The sequence below is a fragment of the Panthera leo genome, chromosome B1 (assembly GCF_018350215.1).
Source record: "Panthera leo isolate Ple1 chromosome B1, P.leo_Ple1_pat1.1, whole genome shotgun sequence".
NCBI lineage: Eukaryota > Metazoa > Chordata > Mammalia > Carnivora > Felidae > Panthera > Panthera leo.
Genome location: NC_056682.1, coordinates 65,557,558 through 65,580,983, shown reverse-complemented (window position 1 = coordinate 65,580,983; position 23,426 = coordinate 65,557,558).

Sequence of the window (23,426 nt, the reverse complement as noted above, 5' to 3'; positions counted from 1 at the left end):
TCAACAAGGAAATAGCAACCATCAGAAAACAAACAAACAGGGGCACTTGGGTGGCTCAGTTGGTTGAGCATCCGACTTTGGCTCAGGTCATGATCTCGCGTTCATAGGTTCAAACCCCACATCAGGCTCTGTGCTGACAGCTCAGAGCCTACAGCCTACTTCCGATTCTGTGTTTCCCTCTGTCTCTGCCCCTTCTCTGCTCATGCTCTGTCTCTCTCTGTCTCAAAAAATAAAATAAAATGTTAAAAAGAATTAAGAAAACAAACAGACAGAAATTCTAGAGCTGAAAAATACAACTGAACTAAAGATTTTAAAAGAGTTTCAAAAGTAAACTCAGCCATGCAAAAGATCTTGGCAATCTGGAGAACAGGACATTGGAAATTCCCTAGAGGAGCAAAAAGAAAACAGAATGAAAAAAGAGTGAAAAATGCCTATAGGAATTATGGAACACAATGAAAAAAAAAAATACCTGCATTATAAAGATTCCAGAAGGAGAAGAGAAAGAGAAATGTAGAGAAAGTATATTTAAAGCAATAATGCCTAAAACTCCCAAACCTAAGAAATTAAATGGACACTCAGATTCATGAAACTCAAAAAACTGCCAAAAAGATCAAACACAAAACTACATTAACACACATTATAATTAAATTATCAAAAAATCGAAGACAAAGAAAGCATTTTAAGAGCAGCAAGAGAACAGATGTTTCATACAAGGGAACTCCATAAGACTATGAGTGGATTTCTGAGCAGAAATTTTTCCGGTCAACAGAGAATGAGATGACCTATTCAAAATATTGAAAGAAAATAATTGGCAACTATAACCTGGTGAAACTGTCCTTCAGAAACAAAGGAGGGATAAGTACTTCCCTGCACAACAGCTGAAGTAGTTTATTGCTACCAGACCACACTTACAAAAAATGTTAAAGGGAGCTCTTTGAGTGGAAGTAAAAGAACACTAATTAACATCATAGAAACATAAAGAAGTAGTTGGTGGGAATGCAAACTGGTGCAGCCACCCTGAAAAACAATATGGAGTTTCTTAAAAAAATTAAAAATGGAACTATTCTACGATCCAGCCTTTGCACTACTGGGTATTTACCCAAAGAATAAAAAAAATTCAAAGGAATAAATTCCCCTTATGTTTTTTGAAGCATTATTTGTAATAGCCATGATATGGAAACAGCCCAAGTGTCCATCAGTTGAATGTATAAAGAAGAAGTCTCTTGGGGCGCCTGGGTGGCTCAGTCAGTTAAGTGTCTGACTTTGGCTCAGGTCATGATCTTGTGGTTCATGAGTTTGAGTCCAACGTGGGGCTGTCAGCTGTGCTGACAGCTCAGATCCTGGAGCCTGCTTCAGATTCTGTGTCTCCCTCTCTCTCTGCCCCTCTCCCACTAATGCTCTCTCTTTCTCTCAAAAATAAATAAGCATGAAAAAATTAAAAAAAAAAAGAAGTCTCTTCCTATACACAATGGGATATTATTCAGTCATAAAAAAGGACTTTTGCCATTTGCAACATGAATGGAGCTACAGAGTATAATGCTTAGTGAAATGAGTCAGTCAGAGACAAATACCATAGTATTTCACTCATATGTGGAATTTAACAAACAAAACAAATGGGCAAAGGGAAAGAGAGAAAAAAAAACAAGAAACAGACTCTTAACTATGGAGAACAAACTGATGGTTACCAGAGGAGAGGTGGGTGGGAAGTTGGTTAAAATAGGTGATCGGGATTAAGCAGTGCACTTATACTAATGAGTACCAGGTGATTAAAATAACAACAACAACAACAACAACAACAAAAAGGCAATGTAAATCTTACTGGTAATGGTAAATATATAGTCATAGTTACACTCTGCAATATGGTAACAGCTGTTCATAACTGACTTACAACTCTAGTTTAAAACTTTAAAAAGTGCATAAAATAACCATAACTATAATAATCTAGTACTAGTTATGCAATATAAAAATATTTAAACTGTAATAGTAATAACCCAAAATGTGAAGGAGAAGAGAAATCATGGTCTAAGTTTACAAATTCTACTGAAGTTAAGTTGTTGTCAGTTTAAAATAGGTTTATAAGTTTGAGGTATTTTATGCATACCTTATGGTAACCATAAGGAAAAATCCTGTGGTAATTACACAAAAGAATATAATAAAGAAGTCAAAGCATACTGATACCAAAAGACATCAGCACACACACAACAAAGACATTAGGATAAGAAACAAGGAATAACATATCTATAAAACAAACAGAAAAAAATTATCAAAATGACAGGAGTAAATCCTTACCTGTCAATAGTTACTTTAAATGTAAATGGACTAAATTCTCCAATTAAAAGACTTGGAATAACTTAACAGTTTAAAAGCCAAGATCCAACAACATGCTGCCTATAAGAGATTCACTTTAACCTTAAAGACATACATAGACTGAAATTGAAGGGATAGAAAAATCCATTTCAAGCAAATAGTGACCAAAAAAGCAAAGGTAGCTATATTTATATCAGACAGAATAGAGTTTAAAAAGGGTAAAAAGACACAAGGAATATCATTATATAATAATAAAGAGGTTAAAACATGAAGATGATATAATAATTTTAAGTATTTATGCAACCTTGGACTACCTAAATATATAAAACAAAAAACTAATGCAGTTAAAAGGAGAAATAAACAGTAATACAAAAATAATTGCAAATCCCATTCTCAACAATGAATATATCATCTAGACAGAGAATCAATAATAAAACCGTGGAATTGAACAACACTATAGCCCAAATGGACATATAGAAAACATGCTATCAAACAACAGCAAAATAAACATTCTTCACAAGTACATATGAAATGTTTTCTAGAACAGATCATGTGTTAGGCCACAAAACAAAGTCTTAGCAAATTCAAGAGATTGAATCATACTGAGTGTCTTCTCTGACCACAACGGCATGAAACAAGAAATCAATAACAAGAAGAAATGTGGAAAATTCACAAACATACATAATCAATGGTGAAAAACTGAAAGCTTTCTTCTAAATTGGGAGTAACATAACGATGTCCACTCTCATCATTTTATTCAACATAGGACTGGAAGTCCTAGCTACAGCAAACTGACAACAAAAGAAAAGAAATAAAAGGCATCCAAGTTGGTAAGGAAGTGTAAAACTTTCACTATTTGCAGGTCACACGATACTATACATAGAAAACCCTGAAGACTCCACCAAAAAACTATTAGCACTAATAAATGAAATCAGTAAAATCACAGGATATGACATCAATATACAGAAATCCATTGCATTTATATACACTAATAATGAAATAGCAGAAAAAGAAATTAAGAAACCAATCTCACTTACAATTGCATCAAAAATAATAAACTACCTAGGAATAAACTGAACCAAAGAGATGAAAGACATGTACTCTAAAAACTATAAAACACTGATGAAAGAAACTACAGATGATACAAATGAAAACACATTCCATGCTCATGGATTGGAAGAGCAAATATTCTTAAAATGTTCATACTAACTAAAACAATTCACAGATTTAATGCAACCCCTACCAAAATACCAACCGTTCTGTATTTTTCATGGAACTAGAACAGAAAATTCTAAAATTTGTATGAAACCACTGGAGGCTCCAAAAAGCAAAAGAAATCTTGAAAAAGAATAACAAAACTGGAAATATCACAATCCCAGACATCAAAAAATACTACAAAGCTGTAATAATCAGAACAGTATGGTGCTGGCACAAAAATAGGCATATAGAACAATGAACTAGAATAGAAAGCTCAGAAATAAACCCATGATTATACGATCAGTTAATCTTCTGTAAAAGTGGCAAGAATAAGCAATGGGTAAAAGACAGTCTCTTCAATAAATGGTGTTGGGAAAACTGGACAGCTACATGCAAAAGAATGAAACCATAACCCTTTTTCACACCATACACAAAAATTCACTCAAAATGGATTAAAAGCCTAAATGTGAGACCAGAAACCATAAAAAATAGAGCACAATGTCTGACATTGGCCATAGCGGCACTTCTCTAGATGCGTCTCCTGAGGCAAGGAAACAAAAGCAAAATAAACTATTGAGACGACATTAAAGTTAAAGGCTTCTACACAGCAAAGGAAACCATCAACAAAACTGAAAGACAACCTACTGATTGAGACAAGCTATTTGCAAATGACATTTCTGATAAAGCATTTTGTATGTAGCCGTATATACATATATATATACACATACATATATATCCTAAATATGTAATATAGATATCCTAGATATATAATATAGATATCCTAAATATATAATAAATATACAAATATATCTCCTAAACATATAATAGATACATATATCTATATTTATGACAAATACTGGTGTAGATGCAGAGAAAATGGAACCCTTGTGTATTGTTAGTAGGATTGTAAATTAGTACAGCCACTACAGAAAAAATTATATAAGACCCTCAAAAAATCAAAAATAAAACTACCATATGATCCAACAATTCGATTTCTAGAAGTATATCCAAAGGAAATAAAAACACTAACTTAGTATCCAAATATATAAAGAAATCTGCACCCAGAAATTCTAAGCAGTATTATCATGTATAACAGCCAAGACATAAATAAAAGCAACCTAAATGTCCACTGATGGATGAATGGATAAAGTTATGAGATACACACACACACACATCACACAGACACACACACACACACACACACACACACACACACACACACACACACACAATGGAAAATAAGCTATTAAAAAAAAACAAAACAGGGAGATTCTACCATAGATGAACCTTAAAAGCATTATACTAAGTTAAGTAAGTCATAAGAAAGAAAGACAAATACTGTATGATCTCTGATCTAAAACCAAAATGAAACAAACAAACAAACAAAGGACTCATAGGAAGAAATAAAAGTATGGTTACCAGATCTGAAGGATGGGAGGATGGGCAATTGGAGGAAGGTAGTCTAAAAGTACAAACTTCGAGTTGTAAATAAGTACCAGGGATATAACATATAACATAATAAATATAGCCAACATTCTGTGATATATAGTAAAGTTAAGACAGTGAATCCTAAGGGTTCTCACCATAAGGAATTTTGTTTTTCTTTTTTTTTTTAATTGTACCTATGAGAATGTGGATGTTAGCTCGGTAGTAATCATTTCACTACATACATAAATCAAGGCATCATGCTGCATGCCTTAAACTTGTAGAGTGATGCAGTGATGTATGCCAATTATATCTCAATACAATTGGAAAAAATTAAATTGTAATACTTTGCCAAAGTACAGCACTTAATATTTTCAGTAAATTTCTACCCGTCACCATATCCTATTTTCCTCTCCCTTTTATGTAAGTTGACTTATAATTCATACACAATAAAGTAAGTCAATCTCAAATGTACAGTTCAATGACTTTCCCCCTCTCAAATTTATACAAATAGAATCATACAATATGTATTTGACTTCTTTGCTGAGCATAATAGCTATTGTGTAGTAGCATATGCATGTATGACTATACTACATTACAGTTATTTATTCTCCTGAGAAACTCTTTTGCTTCGGATCTTTTGGTTATTAGGAATGAGACTTCTGTATTTATCCTCATAGAAGTCTCCTGTAGAGTGCATGCTTATGCTTTCTTTTCTCATTTCATTCCTGAATCAAAGAATATGCTATTTTTAACTTTAAAAAGCTGCTAAAATATTTTCCATAGTAGTTTTGCCATTTCACAATCTCAGGACACCATGGGAGTGAGATCGAATTGCTCCATATTTTGGCAATCCTTGCATCTTTACTATTGCCTCTTTTTCTTTTAAATTTTAACCACTGCTGTGGGTATGTAGTAATAATACATACCATCTTTGGTGAATGTCTGTTGAAACTTCGATATTTTCAAACTTGGGTTGTCTTTTTATTATTGAATTTAAAGTGCCCTTTATACATTTTAGATATGTTTTTTATCCAAAAATTGTTGCAAACATGGTCTTCCAACATGTGCTTCATTTTTCTTTAAATGCCATCTGAAATTTCAAAATTTTTAAGAAGTCCTCTTTAACTATTTTTCTTTTATGATCACTATACTATTTAATGTTGTAAGAAATTGTGCCTAACCCAAGATAACATAGATGATGTACTATGCTTTCTTTCAAGTTTTTAAAGTTTTAATTTTTACATTTGGGTCCATGATCCATTTCATGTTAATCTTTTTAATTAATTTATTTTTGTCTGAGATTGAGATTGAGTTTTTAACTCCTACTGTAAGATCTAGTTGTTGCAAGCCATATGTTGAAAGATTTCCATTTCTCCCATTTTACTAAATTGGCAGTTTGAATGAAATAAATTGATTATATACATACATACATATACATATATATGCTCAATATATACCCAATACATATAATAAATATATATACTCAATGTATAAAAAATATATATGTATTTCTGGACACTGTTCTGTAGAAATATTTTTTTAGCTATAGACCAATGCAACTCTATTTTGATTAATGCAACTTTATAATTATTCTTGAAATATTGTAGTGAATACTCTCTAACGTTTCACTATTTCAAGATTTTCTTTAAGTATTTTATACCCCTATAAAATTTTGGAACCACCTTGTCAAATTCTACTAAAAAAAAAGGATGTTAGAAATTTTAATTAGGATTTCAATAAATCCATAGATCAATTTTAGAAGAATTGACAGCAATATACTGAGTGTTCTGCTGCATGAATATATTTTATACCTTTATGTCCTCTCTTGAAAAATTGGTGTGTTAGGAAATTATTAAAATCCCTGTGGAAAAATAACTTGAAAATATCTAATAAGTGAAAAATATACACACCCTATTGCCTAGCAGATAAATTCCTTGGAATATACCTATAACATATGTGTCATATGTTCCCCCAAAAGCTTAGAAAGTTTTTGTCGCATTAGACATATAACCTACAAAAGAGAACAGCTTGATTTATATTAACAATAAAATGTACAATTTAGCTTTTAGTATATTCTTAAAATACAATATTATATACCAATAAACATGAATGAATTTACTACTCCATCCAAGAGCACAGTTAAGTCTTCCAAACATACTATGGTGTGAAAGAGGTCACTTATTAAGGAATACATACTTAAAATAATGGAACTGTAGAAGTTCAAAAATAGGCAAAAAAGTGACCTTTGGTTTTCAGTCAAAATTATGTTACCTATTGAGAGAATCAAGGAGACATGGGTGTTCTGGTACTGATAACATTTTAGTTTCTGAGTTAGTTAGTAGTGGTTAATAAATGGGTTAACTTTGTGATAATCCAGTTACAAATCATAAAAGTGTGTATTTGTGGCCTACATCAATATAAATATTTGCTTTAAAGAGAAAAAAAAAATAAGTTTTAAAAAATCTGTCCATTCTGGTTATCTGTTCAATCCTGGAGAAGAGCATTCTCAGCTCGTAGTCACATCTGGCTCTACTCCTGCACCCCTGCCAAACCCCGAATTGGAGCTTTGTTTCCCTCAACACTTTAAAAAAGACTTGAAACTCAGAAATGTCTTTTGCACAAATTTTTGATATTGGGTTTTCACAGCTTTGTGGAAATAAGATTGGATTACATCTGTTATATAAAGAGTTCTTAGCAAATCATACAGGCTGTATAGATTATTCATGGGGAAGGGGTTACTTGAGTTTTTAGCTTTTTGCTGTTTTCGATCTCTTCCTTATGCTTGTTTTCAAAAATTCATGTATATATCATACATTTCTTTTTTTCTTCTCTTCCTATGCATAGTTTGCTCAGTCTCAAATTTATTTCTCTTTCTGCTTGCATTTTCCCCTTCTTCGGGATTATCTTTCTTGAAATTACTGAGCTATTTCTTGTCTTTCATATACAAAGATCCCACCACCTCATAAATCTATCATTCTTTTTTTAATGTTTATTTATTGTTTATTTATTTATTTTGGGGAGAGAGAGAGAGAGAGAGAGAGAGAGAAAACACAAGTAGGGGAGGGGCAGAGAAAGAGAGGGAGTCCGAGAATCCGAAGCAGGCTCCTCGCTGTCAGTGAAGAGCCCCACATGGGCTTGAACTCACAAACCAGATCATGACTGGAGCCGAAGTCAGATGCTTTACAGACTGAACCACCCAGGCATCTCCTAAATCTATCATTCTTAATACTAAGATCAAAATTTCTAATTTACTTCCTCTATTTCTCTCATTCTTTTTTTTTTTTTTAATATTTTTTTTAACGTGTATTTACTTTTGAGACAGAGAGAAACAGAGCATGAATAGGGGAGGGGCAGAGAGAGAGGGAGACACAGAATCCGAAACAGGCTCCAGGCTCTGCGAGGTCAGCACAGAGCCCAACTCGGGGCTCGAACTCACGGACAGTGAGATCATGACCTGAGCCGAAGTCGGCTGCCCAACCGACTGAGCCACCCAGGCGCCCCTTTCTCTCATTCTTAAAATTCACTTTCTTTTCCTGGATCCTGTTATCTGCTAATTAACCATCCATTATGCAGAATCTTATTTCTAGCAATCCTAATTTCCTTCTGCTTAGTAAACTCTGGTACATGGAAAAGAAACTGTTTTGTTAGGACTTCCAAATATGCATGAAAATCTCCTGTCACATACATACTTGCATCAAGCTGTGCTGGTAATATGGCTGTTTTCACTTCACTTCTAGGGAATATCTCAATATTCCATCCTGAGTTACTAGAAACTACAAGCCTACCAATTATCATTTTCTTTCTCATGAATTCCAAAATATTAAACCTTCACACTCTGAAATATGATATCATCCTAGCTATCTTATTTTTATAGGTTTATTTTTTTTTTTTTTTTTTAGATGGGTCCACTACTATTGTACTGCTTGTTAGCATCTTTATTTTATTTAACATTGCAATGGCACTTTGTTTTTGTTTTTTTTTTTTTTTTTTTTTTTTTTTGGATTTTATTTTTTATTTTTTTTTTTTTTTAATTTTATTTTTTAATATATGAAATTTACTGTCAAATTGGTTTCCATACAACACCCAGTGCTCATCCCAAAAGGTGCCCTCCTCAATACCCATCACCCACCCTGCCCTCCCTCCCACCCCCCATCAACCCTCAGTTTGTTCTCAGTTTTTAACAGTCTCTAATGCTTTGGCTCTCTCCCACTCTAACCTCTTTTTTTTTTTTTTTCCTTCCCCTCCCCCATGGGTTTCTGTTATGTTTCTCAGGATCCACATAAGAGTGAAACCATATGGTATCTGTCTTTCTCTGTATGGCTTATTTCACTTAGCATCACACTCTCCAGTTCCATCCATGTTGCTACAAAAGGCCATATTTCATTTTTTCTCATTGCCACGTAGTATTCCATTGTGTATATAAACCACAATTTCTTTATCCATTCATCAGTTGATGGACATTTAGGCTCTTTCCATAATTTGGCTATTGTTGAGAGTGCCGCTATAAACATTGGGGTACAGGTGCCCCTATGCATCAGTACTCCTGTATCCCTTGGATAAATTCCTAGCAGTGCTATTGCTGGGTCATAGGGTAGGTCTATTTTTAATTTTCTGAGGAACCTCCACACTGCTTTCCAGAGCGGCTGCACCAATTTGCATTCCCACCAACAGTGCAAGAGGGTTCCTGTTTCTCCACATCCTCTCCAGCATCTATAGTCTCCTGATTTCTTCATTTTGGCCACTCTGACTGGCGTGAGGTGGTATCTGAGTGTGGTTTTGATTTGTATTTCCCTGATAAGGAGCGACGTTGAACATCTTTTCATGTGCCTGTTGGCCATCCGGATGTCTTCTTTAGAGAAGTGTCTATTCATGTTTTCTGCCCATTTTTTCACTGGGTTATTTGTTTTTCGGGTGTGGAGTTTGATGAGCTCTTTATAGATTTTGGATACTAGCCCTTTGTCCGATGTGTCATTTGCAAATATCTTTTCCCATTCCGTTGGTTGCCTTTTAGTTTTGTTGGTTGTTTCCTTTGCTGTGCAGAAGCTTTTTATCTTCATAAGGTCCCAGTAATTCACTTTTGCTTTTAATTCCCTTGCCTTTGGGGATGTGCCGAGTAAGAGATTGCTACGGCTGAGGTCAGAGAGGTCTTTTCCTGCTTTCTCCTCTAAGGTTTTGATGGTTTCCTGTCTCACATTCAGGTCCTTTATCCATTTTGAGTTTATTTTTGTGAATGGTGTGAGAAAGTGGTCTAGTTTCAACCTTCTGCATGTTGCTGTCCAGTTCTCCCAGCACCATTTGTTAAAGAGACTGTCTTTTTTCCATTGGATGTTCTTTCCTGCTTTGTCAAAGATGAGTTGGCCATACGTTTGTGGGTCTAGTTCTGGGGTTTCTATTCTATTCCATTGGTCTATGTGTCTGTTTTTATGCCAATACCATGCTGTCTTGATGATGACAGCTTTGTAGTAGAGGCTAAAGTCCGGGATTGTGATGCCTCCTGCTTTGGTCTTCTTCTTCAAAATTACTTTGGCTATTCGGGGCCTTTTGTGGTTCCATATGAATTTTAGGATTGCTTGTTCTAGTTTCGAGAAGAATGCTGGTGCAATTTTGATTGGGATTGCATTGAATGTGTAGATAGCTTTGGGTAGTATTGACATTTTGACAATATTTATTCTTCCAATCCATGAGCAGGGAATGTCTTTCCATTTCTTTATATCTTCTTCAATTACCTGCATAAGCTTTCTATAGTTTTCAGCATACAGATCTTTTACATCTTTGGTTAGATTTATTCCTAGGTATTTTATGCTTCTTGGTGCAATTGTGAATGGGATCAGTTTCTTCATTTGTCTTTCTGTTGCTTCATTGTTAGTGTATAAGAATGCAACTGATTTCTGCACATTGATTTTGTATCCTGCAACTTTGCTGAATTCATGTATCAGTTCTAGCAGACTTTTGGTGGAGTCTATCGGATTTTCCATGTATAATATCATGTCATCTGCAAAAAGCGAAAGCTTGACTTCATCTTTGCCAATTTTGATGCCTTTGATTTCCTTTTGTTGTCTGATTGCTGATGCTAGAACTTCCAGCACTATATTGAACAGCAGCGGTGACAGTGGGCATCCCTGTCGTGTTCCTGATCTCAGGGAAAAAGCTCTCAGTTTTTCCCCGTTGAGGATGATGTTAGCTGTGGGCTTTTCATAAATGGCCTTTATGATCTTTAAGTATGTTCCTTCTATCCCGACTTTCTCAAGGGTTTTTATTAAGAAAGGGTGCTGGATTTTGTCAAAGGCCTTTTCTGCATCGATTGACAGGATCATATGGTTCTTCTCTTTTTTTTTGTTAATGTGATGTATCACGTTGATCGATTTGCGAATGTTGAACCAGCCCTGCATCCCAGGAATGAATCCCACTTGATCATGGTGAATAATTCTTTTTATATGCTGTTGAATTCGATTTGCTAGTATCTTATTAAGAATTTTTGCATCCATATTCATCAGGGATATTGGCCTGTAGTTCTCTTTTTTTACTGGGTCTCTGTCTGGTTTAGGAATCAAAGTAATACTGGCTTCATAGAATGAGTCTGGAAGTTTTCCTTCCCTTTCTATTTCTTGGAATAGCTTGAGAAGGATAGGTATTATCTCTGCTTTAAATGTCTGGTAGAACTCCCCTGGGAAGCCATCTGGTCCTGGACTCTTATTTGTTGGGAGATTTTTGATAACCGATTCAATTTCTTCGCTGGTTATGGGTCTGTTCAAGCTTTCTATTTCCTCCTGATTGAGTTTTGGAAGAGTGTGGGTGTTTAGAAATTTGTCCATTTCTTCCAGGTTGTCCAATTTGCTGGCATATAATTTTTCATAGTATTCCCTGATAATTGTTTGTATCTCTGAGGGATTGGTTGTAATCATTCCATTTTCATTCATGATTTTATCTATTTGGGTCATCTCCCTTTTCTTTTTGAGAAGCCTGGCTAGAGGTTTGTCAATTTTGTTTATTTTTTCAAAAAACCAACTCTTGGTTTCGTTGATCTGCTCTACAGTTTTTTTAGATTCTATATTGTTTATTTCTGCTCTGATCTTTATGATTTCTCTTCTTCTGCTGGGTTTAGGCTGCCTTTGCTGTTCTGCTTCTATTTCCTTTAGGTGTGCTGTTAGATTTTGTATTTGGGATTTTTCTTGTTTCTTGAGATAGGCCTGGATTGCAATGTATTTTCCTCTCAGGACTGCCTTCGCTGCATCCCAAAGCGTTTGGATTGTTGTATTTTCATTTTCGTTTGTTTCCATATATGTTTTAATTTCTTCTCTAATTGCCTGGTTGACCCACTCATTCGTTAGTAGGGTGTTCTTTAACCTCCATGCTTTTGGAGGTTTTCCAGACTTTTTCCTGTGGTTGATTTCAAGCTTCATAGCATTGTGGTCTGAAAGTATGCATGGTATAATTTCAATTCTTGTAAACTTATGAAGGGCTGTTTTGTGACCCAGTATATGATCTATCTTGGAGAATGTTCCATGTGCACTCGAGAAGAAAGTATATTCTGTTGCTTTGGGATGCAGAGTTCTAAATATATCTGTCAAGTCCATCTGATCCAATGTATCATTCAGGGCCCTTGTTTCTTTATTGACTGTGTGTCTAGATGATCTATCCATTTCTGTAAGTGGGGTGTTAAAGTCCCCTGCAATGACCACATTCTTATCAATAAGGTTGCTTATGTTTATGAGTAATTGTTTTATATATCTGGGGGCTCGGGTATTTGGCGCATAGACATTTATAATAGTTAGCTCTTCCTGGTGGATAGACCCTGTGATTATTATATAATGCCCTTCTTCATCTCTTGTTACAGCCTTTAATTTAAAGTCTAGTTTGTCTGATATAAGTATGGCTACTCCAGCTTTCTTTTGGCTTCCAGGAGCATGATAAATAGTTCTCCATCCCCTCACTCTCAATCTAAAGGTGTCCTCAGATCTAAAATGAGTCTCTTGTAGACAGCAAATAGATGGGTCTTGTTTTTTTATCCATTCTGATACCCTATGTCTTTTAGTTGGCGCATTTAATCCATTTACATTCAGTGTTATTATAGAAAGATATGGGTTTAGAGTCATTGTGATGTCTGTATGTTTTATGCTTGTAGTGATGTCTCTGGTACTTTGTCTCACAGGATCCCCCTTAGGATCTCTTGTAGGGCTGGTTTCGTGGTGACAAATTCCTTCAGTTTTTGTTTGTTTGGGAAGACCTTTATCTCTCCTTCTATTCTAAATGACAGACTTGCTGGATAAAGGATTCTCGGCTGCATATTTTTTCTGTTTAGCACACTGTAGATATCGTGCCAAGCCTTTCTGGCCTGCCAAGTTTCAAAGGAGAGATCAGTCACGAGTCTTATAGGTCTCCCTTTATATGTGAGGGCACGTTTATCCCTTGCTGCTTTCAGAATTTTCTCTTTATCCTTGTATTTTGCCAGTTTCACTATGATATGTCGTGCAGAAGATCGATTCAAGTTACGTCTGAAGGGAGTTCTCTGTGCCTCTTGGATTTCAATGCCTTTTTCCTTCCCCAGTTCAGGGAAGTTCTCAGCTATAATTTGTTCAAGTACCCCTTCAGCACCCTTCCCTCTCTCTTCCTCCTCTGGGATACCAATTATGCGTATATTATTTTTTTTTAGTGTATCACTTAGTTCTCTAATTTTCCCCTCATACTCCTGGATTTTTTTATCTCTCTTTCTTTCAGCTTCCTCTTTCTCCATAACTTTATCTTCTAGTTCACCTATTCTCTCCTCTGCCTCTTCAAGCCGAGCCATCGTGGATTCCATTTTGTTTTGCAATTCGTTTAAAGCGTTTTTCAACTCCTCGTGACTGTTCCTTAGTCCCTCGATCTTTGTGGCAAGAGATTCTCTGCTGTCCTGTATACTGTTTTCAAGCCCAGCGATTAATTTTATGACTATTATTCTAAATTCACTTTCTGTTATATTATTTAAATCCTTTTTGATCAGTTCATTAGCTGTTGTTATTTCCTGGAGATTCTTCTGAGGGGAATTCTTCCGTTTGGTCATTTTGGAGAGTCCCTGGGGTGGTGAGGACCTGCAGTGCACTTCCCCTGTGCTGTGGTGTATAACTGGAGTTAGTGGGCGGGGCCGCAGTCCGACCCGATGTCTGCCCCCAGCCCACTGCTGGGGCCACAGTCAGCCTGGTGTGTGCCTTCTCTTCCCCTCTCCTAGGGGCGGGATTCAATGTGGGGTGGCGTGTCCCGTCTGGGCTACTTGCACACTGCCAGGCTTATGTTGCTGGGGATCTGGCGTATTAGCTGGGGTGGGTAGGCAAGGTGCACGGGGGCTGGAGGGGCAGGCTTAGCTCGCTTCTCCTTAGGTGATCCACTTCAGGAGGAGCCCTGTGGCAGCGGGAGGGAGTCAGATCCGCTGCCGGAGGTTTGGCTCCGCAGAAGCACAGAGTTGGGTGTTTGCGCGGAGCGAGCAAGTTCCCTGGCAGGAACTGGTTCCCTTTGGGATTTTGGCTGGGGGATGGGCGGGGGAGATGGCGCTGGCGCCTTTGTTCCCCGCCAAGCTGAGCTCTGCCGTCCGGGGGCTCAGCAGCTCTCCCTCCCTTTGTCCTCCAGCCTTCCCGCTTTCCAAGCAGAGCTGTTAACTTATGACCTCCCAGACGCTAAGTCGCGCTTGCTGTCGGAACACCGTCTGTCCGGCCCCTCCGCTTTTGCCAGCCAGACTCGGGGGCTCTGCTTGGCCGGCGAGCCGCCCCTCCGCCCCGGCTCCCTCCCGCCAGTCCGTGGAGCGCGCACCGCCTCGCCGCCCTTCCTACCCTCTTCCGTGGGCCTCTGGTCTGCGCTTGACTCCGGAGACTCCCTTCTGCTAATCCTCTGGCGGTTTTCTGGGTTCTTTAGGCAGGTGTAGGTGGAATCTAAGTGATCGGCAGGACGCGCTGTGAGCCCCGCGTCCTCCTACGCCGCCATCTTCCGGAACCTCTCCTTTTATAGGTTTAATAATATGTATACTTGTTTTTGTTTTACTTGTCACTGAATTATATTTCTAGATGAACTTCATGGTATTTTTTCCATGCCTTAATAGAAATTCTTCTTTATTTACTCAAATATCAGTTATCACACACACACACACACACACACACACACACAATGGAAACTGTGTTCTTGTTTTTCTTTATTATTGTTTCTCATGTTCAGACTGTTGTTTTTTTTATACACAGAGCTTAATCACTGTTTTTATATTGTATGTTAATTATCACCTACCTTTTTGAACGTGTATGGTTATACAAGCAGTAATTCACCCCTGACATATTTGTTATATGACTCACTCAATTCTGATTTTTGCTTATGACTGATAGTTTTATTGTACTCTGCAAGTTTATGACTTTAATAAATGGATCTCCAGTTATTTTCTCTCTCATTTCTGTCTGATGTATTTTCATCTCTCATTTCACATCCTTCATCCCTTAAAATATCACTGTTATTGTATTCTTCCTCTTTTCTGCCACTTTCTCCTTTCTCTGAATTTTAGAACAGAAAACAGTTTTAGCTGATTTCTTGCTTTTGCTTTTTAAAAACCCAATACTTCCAGCAGTGAACTTGGTCTATTTGTATTCTTTGTTGTCATTTTTCTCCTCTCCTTGATTTATCTCCTGCTGAGTAGGCTTCTATTATCATTTATATACAATTGTTCTTAGATATGTTCTCTCTTATTTTAAACATTTATCTCAATATGTCATTTCCATATTTTCAGTATTATCTAAACATATTACCTGAATTATTATTTATAGGCAGTGAGTGCAGAATTCAAATCCTGCCTCTTATGTAAACTAAAACTACTCAATCTTTAATAAATTTTTTTGGCATCTTAATTGTGTTCTCTTAAAGAGTGAGATAATAACATCACTTTCATAAGTTGATGACAGGAGATGAGGATTAAATATTTTAACATATACTAAATGCTTAGCACAGTATCTAGCATTATTCAGAACTTCAAAAATACTAGTTTTCTTTATTGGTAATATTTTAACTCAATCATTTTATGTTTAAATAAAGACTTAGGCATAGAAGATTAAAGAACTTATTTAACATTCTTGGAAGGGAGAATGGGTATAAAATTATCTATATAATTTTACTTTTTTTAAAAAAAATTTACTGTTTATTCATTTTTGAGAGACAGAGACAGAGCACAAATGAGGGAGGGGCAGAGAGAGAGAAAAAGACACAGAATCTGAAGCAGGCTCCAGGCTCTGAGTTGTTAGCACAGAGCCCAACGTGGGACTCGAACCCACAAACTGCGAGATCGTGACCTGAACCAAAGTCAGATGCCCAACTGACTGAGCCACCCAGGTTCTCCTCACATAATTTTACTTTTCAAATCTATTTTATAATTGTTTAATTATTTTTAATTTTGTTAAATCTATTTTGAGAGAGACAGAGACAGTGCAAGTGGGGAGGGGGAGAGAGAGATGGAGAGAAGGAGAATCACAAGCAGGCTCCACACTCTCAGTGTAGAGCCCAATGTGGGACTCAAACCCATGAAGCCATGAGATCATGACTTGAGCCAAAACCAAGAGTTGGCCGCTTAACCAACTGAGACACTCAGGTGTCATGATATAATTGTTTAATTATTATTGAAATAACACATACATGTACTACTTTAAAATTAAAATGTTCAAAAAAGTGATTGATGAAAAGTAAAAATAATCCTTTATTCTATCCTGATTCCCTTCATGACAGCAATAACTCTTCAGTTTCTTTTGTATCTCATCAGAAATACTCCATGTGTACACAAATATTTATAGTGTTCACTTCTGTGTCTCATGTAACTAATTATATACACAACAGTATATGCTCTATCTTATATATTATTTACACATGTGTGTATGTATTACCTATGTTAATATATTTGACAGCTCTGCTTTTCGGAATGTAGGGGCACATATTTCCAAATAATCCTATTGACATACCTTGAAAACCCACTGTTGAAAGGTGGCTCAGGAGTCAAGATATAGTCTTAGACTCTATTAACATTTTCATATGTATATTTTTTAGAAGATTTTGAGAAGAAAGTTTCATTTAAACCATATTAGTAAATATTTACAGTAAGTGGTAAACATAAGATAAAAAATAAGGCATGTTGCACAAATAATCGAGCAAAATACTTATTTTCACAAGAAATAATATGAAATTATACACAGAAGTATGCCCTGATAAACACCACATAAAAAAAACTAAAAAGTAACAGATTTCAGAAAATACATTACTTCAATTCTACTTTCACCAGTGCTTATAAATGTCATGCAAACTGCTCCCAATACCACTTTTTGTAATAGTAAATCTAGCAATTGCTTGAATCTACAGCAAACTACATAAATAAAGCGTAATATATTTGTATTATAGGCACCATAGAACCATTAGAAGATTGAAATAGATCTTATATACTGAAAAAGAAAGGGATACTAAGAGAAGAAGATACCACTTTTGGAAAAGAAAAGAAAGTAGGTAGATAGATACAGATATACAATAAGAAATGTATAATAATACACACCTATATCTCAATGCATTTATAGAAAAATATTGAAAAGACTACACCTTCAAACCATCAGCATTTGCCATCTGAGGAAAATGGGAAGTGGGTTTGGGAGTGTGAGATATCATCAATTTTAATTTATGTACTACTTATGATTTTATGACGATTATAACTTCTATAAGAAACCATATTTTGAGCTTTTTCTCATACTAGTTCATATCCTCTTTTCATGCTATTAAATATCATTATTAAGTTTATAGCTCTTTTCTGTTGTGTAAAATTTCTCAACATGAAAGTTTCCATTTTGAAGCCCCATTTTCCTCTAACTAATGAACTCTTGAACTGGGCCAGAAGCAGCAATTGTTTTACAAGCAGTTGCTCATAAAATTCAATAGAACAACTGGCATTTGCACCATAAAACTGTTGGTATGAACTTTATGAAGACAGAATAACTAATGCATATCAAGAATAGTTTTGTTTGATAGCATCAATTAACGACTGGCTTTTTTCTCTTCTTTATCTAAATCACATCATTACCCTTCTTCCTCCTTCTCATACCCTTTGCTTTCCCCCACAGTTTTCTGGTTGCTATCAGAATCTGTGCTGCCCAAATTGCAATTTTTTGATCCCAAATACATACTCATCTGCCTCTCATTGTGGCTCTTAATGTTTCAGGCTGACACTGTGTAATGACATTTTCACCTTTTTTCCTCACTCTTCAAACATCCTTCAACCCTTATCACGTTCAAGTACAAAATTTGAGCTCATATTTCACCATGAAAATAGAAACTATCAGATAGAAACATTTCAGGCTTCTTAAGGCTAAGTCTATTAACATACTAATACTAATATCAGCTGTTTTTTTTCTTTCTTCTTTACTATTTCTGTATGTTTTCAATGATCAGTCCCTCCAGGTAAGCTGAATTCTCTCTCGCCTTATCAAGAATTTATAGCTCCATTACCCTTTCTTGATTCTTTATCAAATATCTCATCCTCTTAAAGACAACTTATTTCAGCACAGAAAAATATGAAATTAGTGCACTACTTTAAAAATTGGAAAGAGAAGTCTGCTTCAAAGTCCAATAATATTACTAGAACATTTCTTGATGTTTTACTCTTTAGAATCAGCTTTCTTGGATAGATACTGCACCTTTTCAACATGACATGAATCTTCTTCATGGAAAAATTTTAACTATATCTAAAAAATAGCTGGTTAAGGATGTAGCTGTCTCTCTACCTTCCTCACTCTCTCACACAAACCCTTTCCCTTGTCACTCTCTCATGTCTTCATATAAATGTTATGCCAATTCTTTCTCCTATACATATTTAAAAGAATTGGATTTTTCTAGACCACAGCTATTCACAAGAGTTTCCTGTTTAGGGAATAATGGGCCAGACAAGCCTTCATGCCAAGCTCCAGTTTTTCCATGTCAGGGTCTGTCCCTCTGTTGTCACACTGATATATTCTTTCACTAATATGGCTTATCTGAAAGGCCATACCACTTATGCCTCTAGAATTCTCCAGATGTACAAAGTGTTCTATTGCCAGCTATGAGCATCTTCAGTTCCTTCAAAAGGCAGTGCCAAGTGACAAAGCCCTCGCCTTCCAAAGTAATAAATATATTTTCTTCCAGATAGTGTATTATTTGCTGGGTTTGTTGTTGTTGTTGTTACTTGTTTGTTTTTGTTTTGTTTTTTCCTCCTCTGAACTTCCCTAAGTACTTTTGTACTTTCTCTCTTCAGATTCTACAGTTTTCATACATTATTTAATCTTAGCCCTAACCATAGTAATTTCCATTCAGAGTGCTTTCCTTTTAGAGAAAACAGTTTCAAAGATCTGACATCATTAGACCCCTGTATGTGGCCATGCTTTTTTTTCCTATGTTATTGCAAGATCTTGTGGGACTTAATGCATCCACTGATTATCTGAATTGCTTTGGGGAATACTTACATTGTAACATAAATATAAATTGCAATTTGAGGTCGCCTCAGACTCTTAGTTTTTCTAAGAAAAAAATATATGGTTTCTTTATGTTTCTTTATTGTTTCCAGGGGGTAAAAAGTGACTCAGAACTCATTGGCTACTATGTTTCCACTGGTAATGCATTAATAAATATTTGAACACAATTCTGCATGAGGATTTATAAATTTATTAATTTTTGCAGAAAACTGTTTTTCCACCTAGAGAATGAGCTAAGACTGACAAGTTTCTAGGTAAGTTTTTGCTTTTGTTTTTTTTAATGATGGATTATTTCTGTTCTTTCTTTATATTCAGTGTCCTAGTTTTGTTTTGTTTTTTTTTTTCTGAGTTTTTAGTTCCAACCCTTTTCTTTCAATAGATCAAGGTAATGAACCCTGTCTCTAGTATTCATTAAAATAAAAATTGCTTAGATATACAGCCTAGTCTCTAGGACAACTATAATTTTCACAATGGTAAATCACTCTGCCTTTCAACTCTTCCTTTATTTTTGACCCCTAATGATAAATGAGGTCTCTAACTTTCTTCAAGTTTATTATTTTTTTAATTGAGGTATAACCGACATGTAACATGAGATTAGTTTCTTGATATTACCTGAATGACAGTCTCCAAATCCTTTCTAGCTATTTCAATCTGTATTCAATCTCAATCACTGGGAAAGTAACACTGTATTTTTCACAATCATTAATGACCTCCATTTATCAAATACATAAACTTAAAATCTCTCCCATCTTCATAACTGTAACTCTCCTCTATTGTGGCATTTGTGGGAAAACAAACAAACAAACAAAAAACCCTTAAGATTTTCCTAATACATTTGATGAGCCATCTCAGTTTCATTAGGGTTAGGAGGTAAACTTCTTTATTTTTTCTCCGTATACTGTCTTTGAAGGTAATCACTTCATTTTCTTTGATTTAAATATATACATATATATATATATATACACTCATTTTAATACATATGCCATATTTTCTAAGATTCCTAGGAATAATATACATATTATATAGTAGGAAAATGGCATTTTAATAATGAATTTTTAAAGTCAATAAATTCCATTTTTATATCCTACATGTACATTTGCACCTTTAGTATGAGAACCTATAAAATATATTACTTACATTAAGTCTTCAGAATTTATTATATGTTTCTTATTGTCTGAAAACAACAAATAAATAATCCAATATGGCAGTCTACCTACCATAGGTATCAGAAAATGTATGAGCAATTCTGTTGCTTCAGTGTTTTATCTGTTAAACTTGGGTCTCAGCTGAGAGTATCTATACTTCTCCCTTTGCCATTCTGTTTCATTTATATACGAGTAAACTTGGCCTTCTATCTCTAACACAATCTTAGATGCTTTTAAAGAGGAAAGGGAAATTTTGAACTCATAAGTAAAAACAGTACTAGTTCACATCTATCTGTGCCCCTAATAAGTACTATAAGTACTTACTAAATATCTCAAAATATCTCAAACTAATATATTTAAGTATATATAAATACATTTGAAATGCAAATCAATTTTATAAAGGTAACAATGTTTTACAAGTTGTTTAAAGGTTATGTATGAGTGTGATAAAATAAAACCCAGTAATTCAGTTAAGTAAATTTACTTAATTTCATTTACTTAAGTTCATATTTACTTAAGTTCATGTAAGTGACTTAGCTTAGCTAACTGCTGTAATGTATCTATCTGACACTTCCCCAAACTCAGCAGTCATGTAAGTATTTAAACAGAAGAAAGTCAAAGTGTTACAATCTCAAGCCCTAGAATTTACCCACACATTACATCATTGCCAGGACCCTTGAATCACAATCAGTTTCTCATGAGAAAGAAAGTCTACAAAAGTACTTTCAGGGGTTACCTAAGCTCCAAAACAGCAAATTTAAAAGGGAGTTGTTAAAAAAAAAAACAATTTTTTCAACAACAACAAAAATCCCAGAAGACAGGCAGAATTACACTAATTACTAGAATAATATGCCACCGTCTTTCTTGCCCCGTTTGCATCCATCGTGCTCCACTTTCCATTTAAATTTAGGCAGGTGTATTGAACATGAATCACAGTCAGCAAACTCAGGTAGACAAGATATACAGTGTTATTTTTTATAACTCAACTTGATTTCTGACCATGAGTTTACATTCTCCAAGGCTGACAAGAAAAAATAAAAAGTCAACTTTTACTAGATTTATGCTTCCTTGCTTCTGGGATTTTGCCACCCTTATGGTGTCCTTTGCAATTTCAACTCTTAAACAGTAGTGACGGCACTAGGTTGCTAATCTTCATTTTTATTTTTATGCATTTATCTTTTCTGGTTCAATTGTTCTCTAATGCTTTTGTCCCATCCTTCAGACACAGAATCTTCATCATGTAATTTTGCATACGGTCATATATGCCTGAGCACAACACAGTTATTTGTCACCAGTGTCATGCTGCCTGAATGGCAATTTGAAAAATTATCAAGAGGAAAAGAAAAATAATACAAAATAATATCCAGCCATACATATGAGTATCTTGCTCACAATACTTATATACAATCTAACTAAAATGCTTGAAAATATTAAAAATAGGTGGATACCCAAATGAAATGTCTAGCATATTCTGCAAACTCTACTCCTATTCAGCTGCCCATTTTAACCAAAATGGGCTCTAAAAAGTGGCTTCCACATTATCTTTACTTTTACATACTGAACTGATTTCTTAAAATATTTTAATGAAAATTACACATGCATATATTTAAAAAATCAAATAAGCACAAAAGTTGTGTACATGGTGAAAGGCAACAGAACTCCTTGTTTTTCTCACACTGACCCCAATCCCTCCTTTCCTGATGCAATATTTCTTGATCTCTGTTCTTTCTGGTAGTGTGCCCAATCTCTAACATTTGTATGCAGTTCTTTGATGGATTTAGTACTCCATACCACTCTTCTCCTCTCCTCCCTTCCTGTCAATACATTCATATCATTCCTATCATTTATTTCAATGGATACAGCCTGTGCTATTGGATGCAGAGTCTGTCTGCCATGTGTTCTATAGGCTCATGTGGGGGGCGGGGGGGGACTTGGAGGTATCAGATGATACCCACAAATAAGCAACCAATTTTTTTCCCATTACTCATTTGTCTTTTTCAGTGCACCCAACATTTAAGTCCTGAGCTTCTCTATGGTTCGATGAAGATTAGTTCCCTTATGTAAACATAAGGCCTTTTCCTCATATGCTGTAGGCTATGGCTTCCTCTTCCCTGTTTGTTTGTTTGTTTGTTTGTTTTATCCAGTTTATTTTTCTAGAATCTTTATTTTCTTACACACATTCCTCCTTCTCTTCTTTTTCCAAAAATCTTTGTATTCCTGACACATTCTCTCCCATTCTTTCATTTTGCTCCTTATTATGGGCATTAACAAAATAAGATATAAAAACAACTAACACAAACAAAAATACAGCACAAAAAACTTTTATAATCATAATTTTAGTGAGTTATCTAGAAAAAGATACTAAAAGATTTCTGATTAATGTACCTCTTGAATAGCCATAACTCTAAACGTGTCTTTAGCCAACTCCATTACATTTTGTATGCCTTCCCCACATCATACTTCAAAAATGTTGCCATTTTAGATGGCTTAAAAGATAAGAATCCTTTATGATTTTATAATTATATCTCTATTGCTATATGTTTCATAATGATTTAACACAGAGTTTTATGGTCCAATATCAATTAAAACTACCATCCAGAAACAAATACAAAAAGGAAAAAAATTACAATGAAAAGCAATTTTCATTTTGGAAAAAAAATAAAATAAATTTTTAAAAATCACATATATAGTTACAACTTCTAGCCTAGGATATAATTCAAGTGGTATTATGCTTCATATCTTTCTAGAATAACACCTAGAGGCATGCTGATTATTTCTACCTTTTCCACAGAAGTGTGGGTTTGGACTGCACGTTTTCTGTTTTTAAGTAGGGACATTTCACATCCACACTTAAGATTTCTCTTGGAAAATAAGAAGC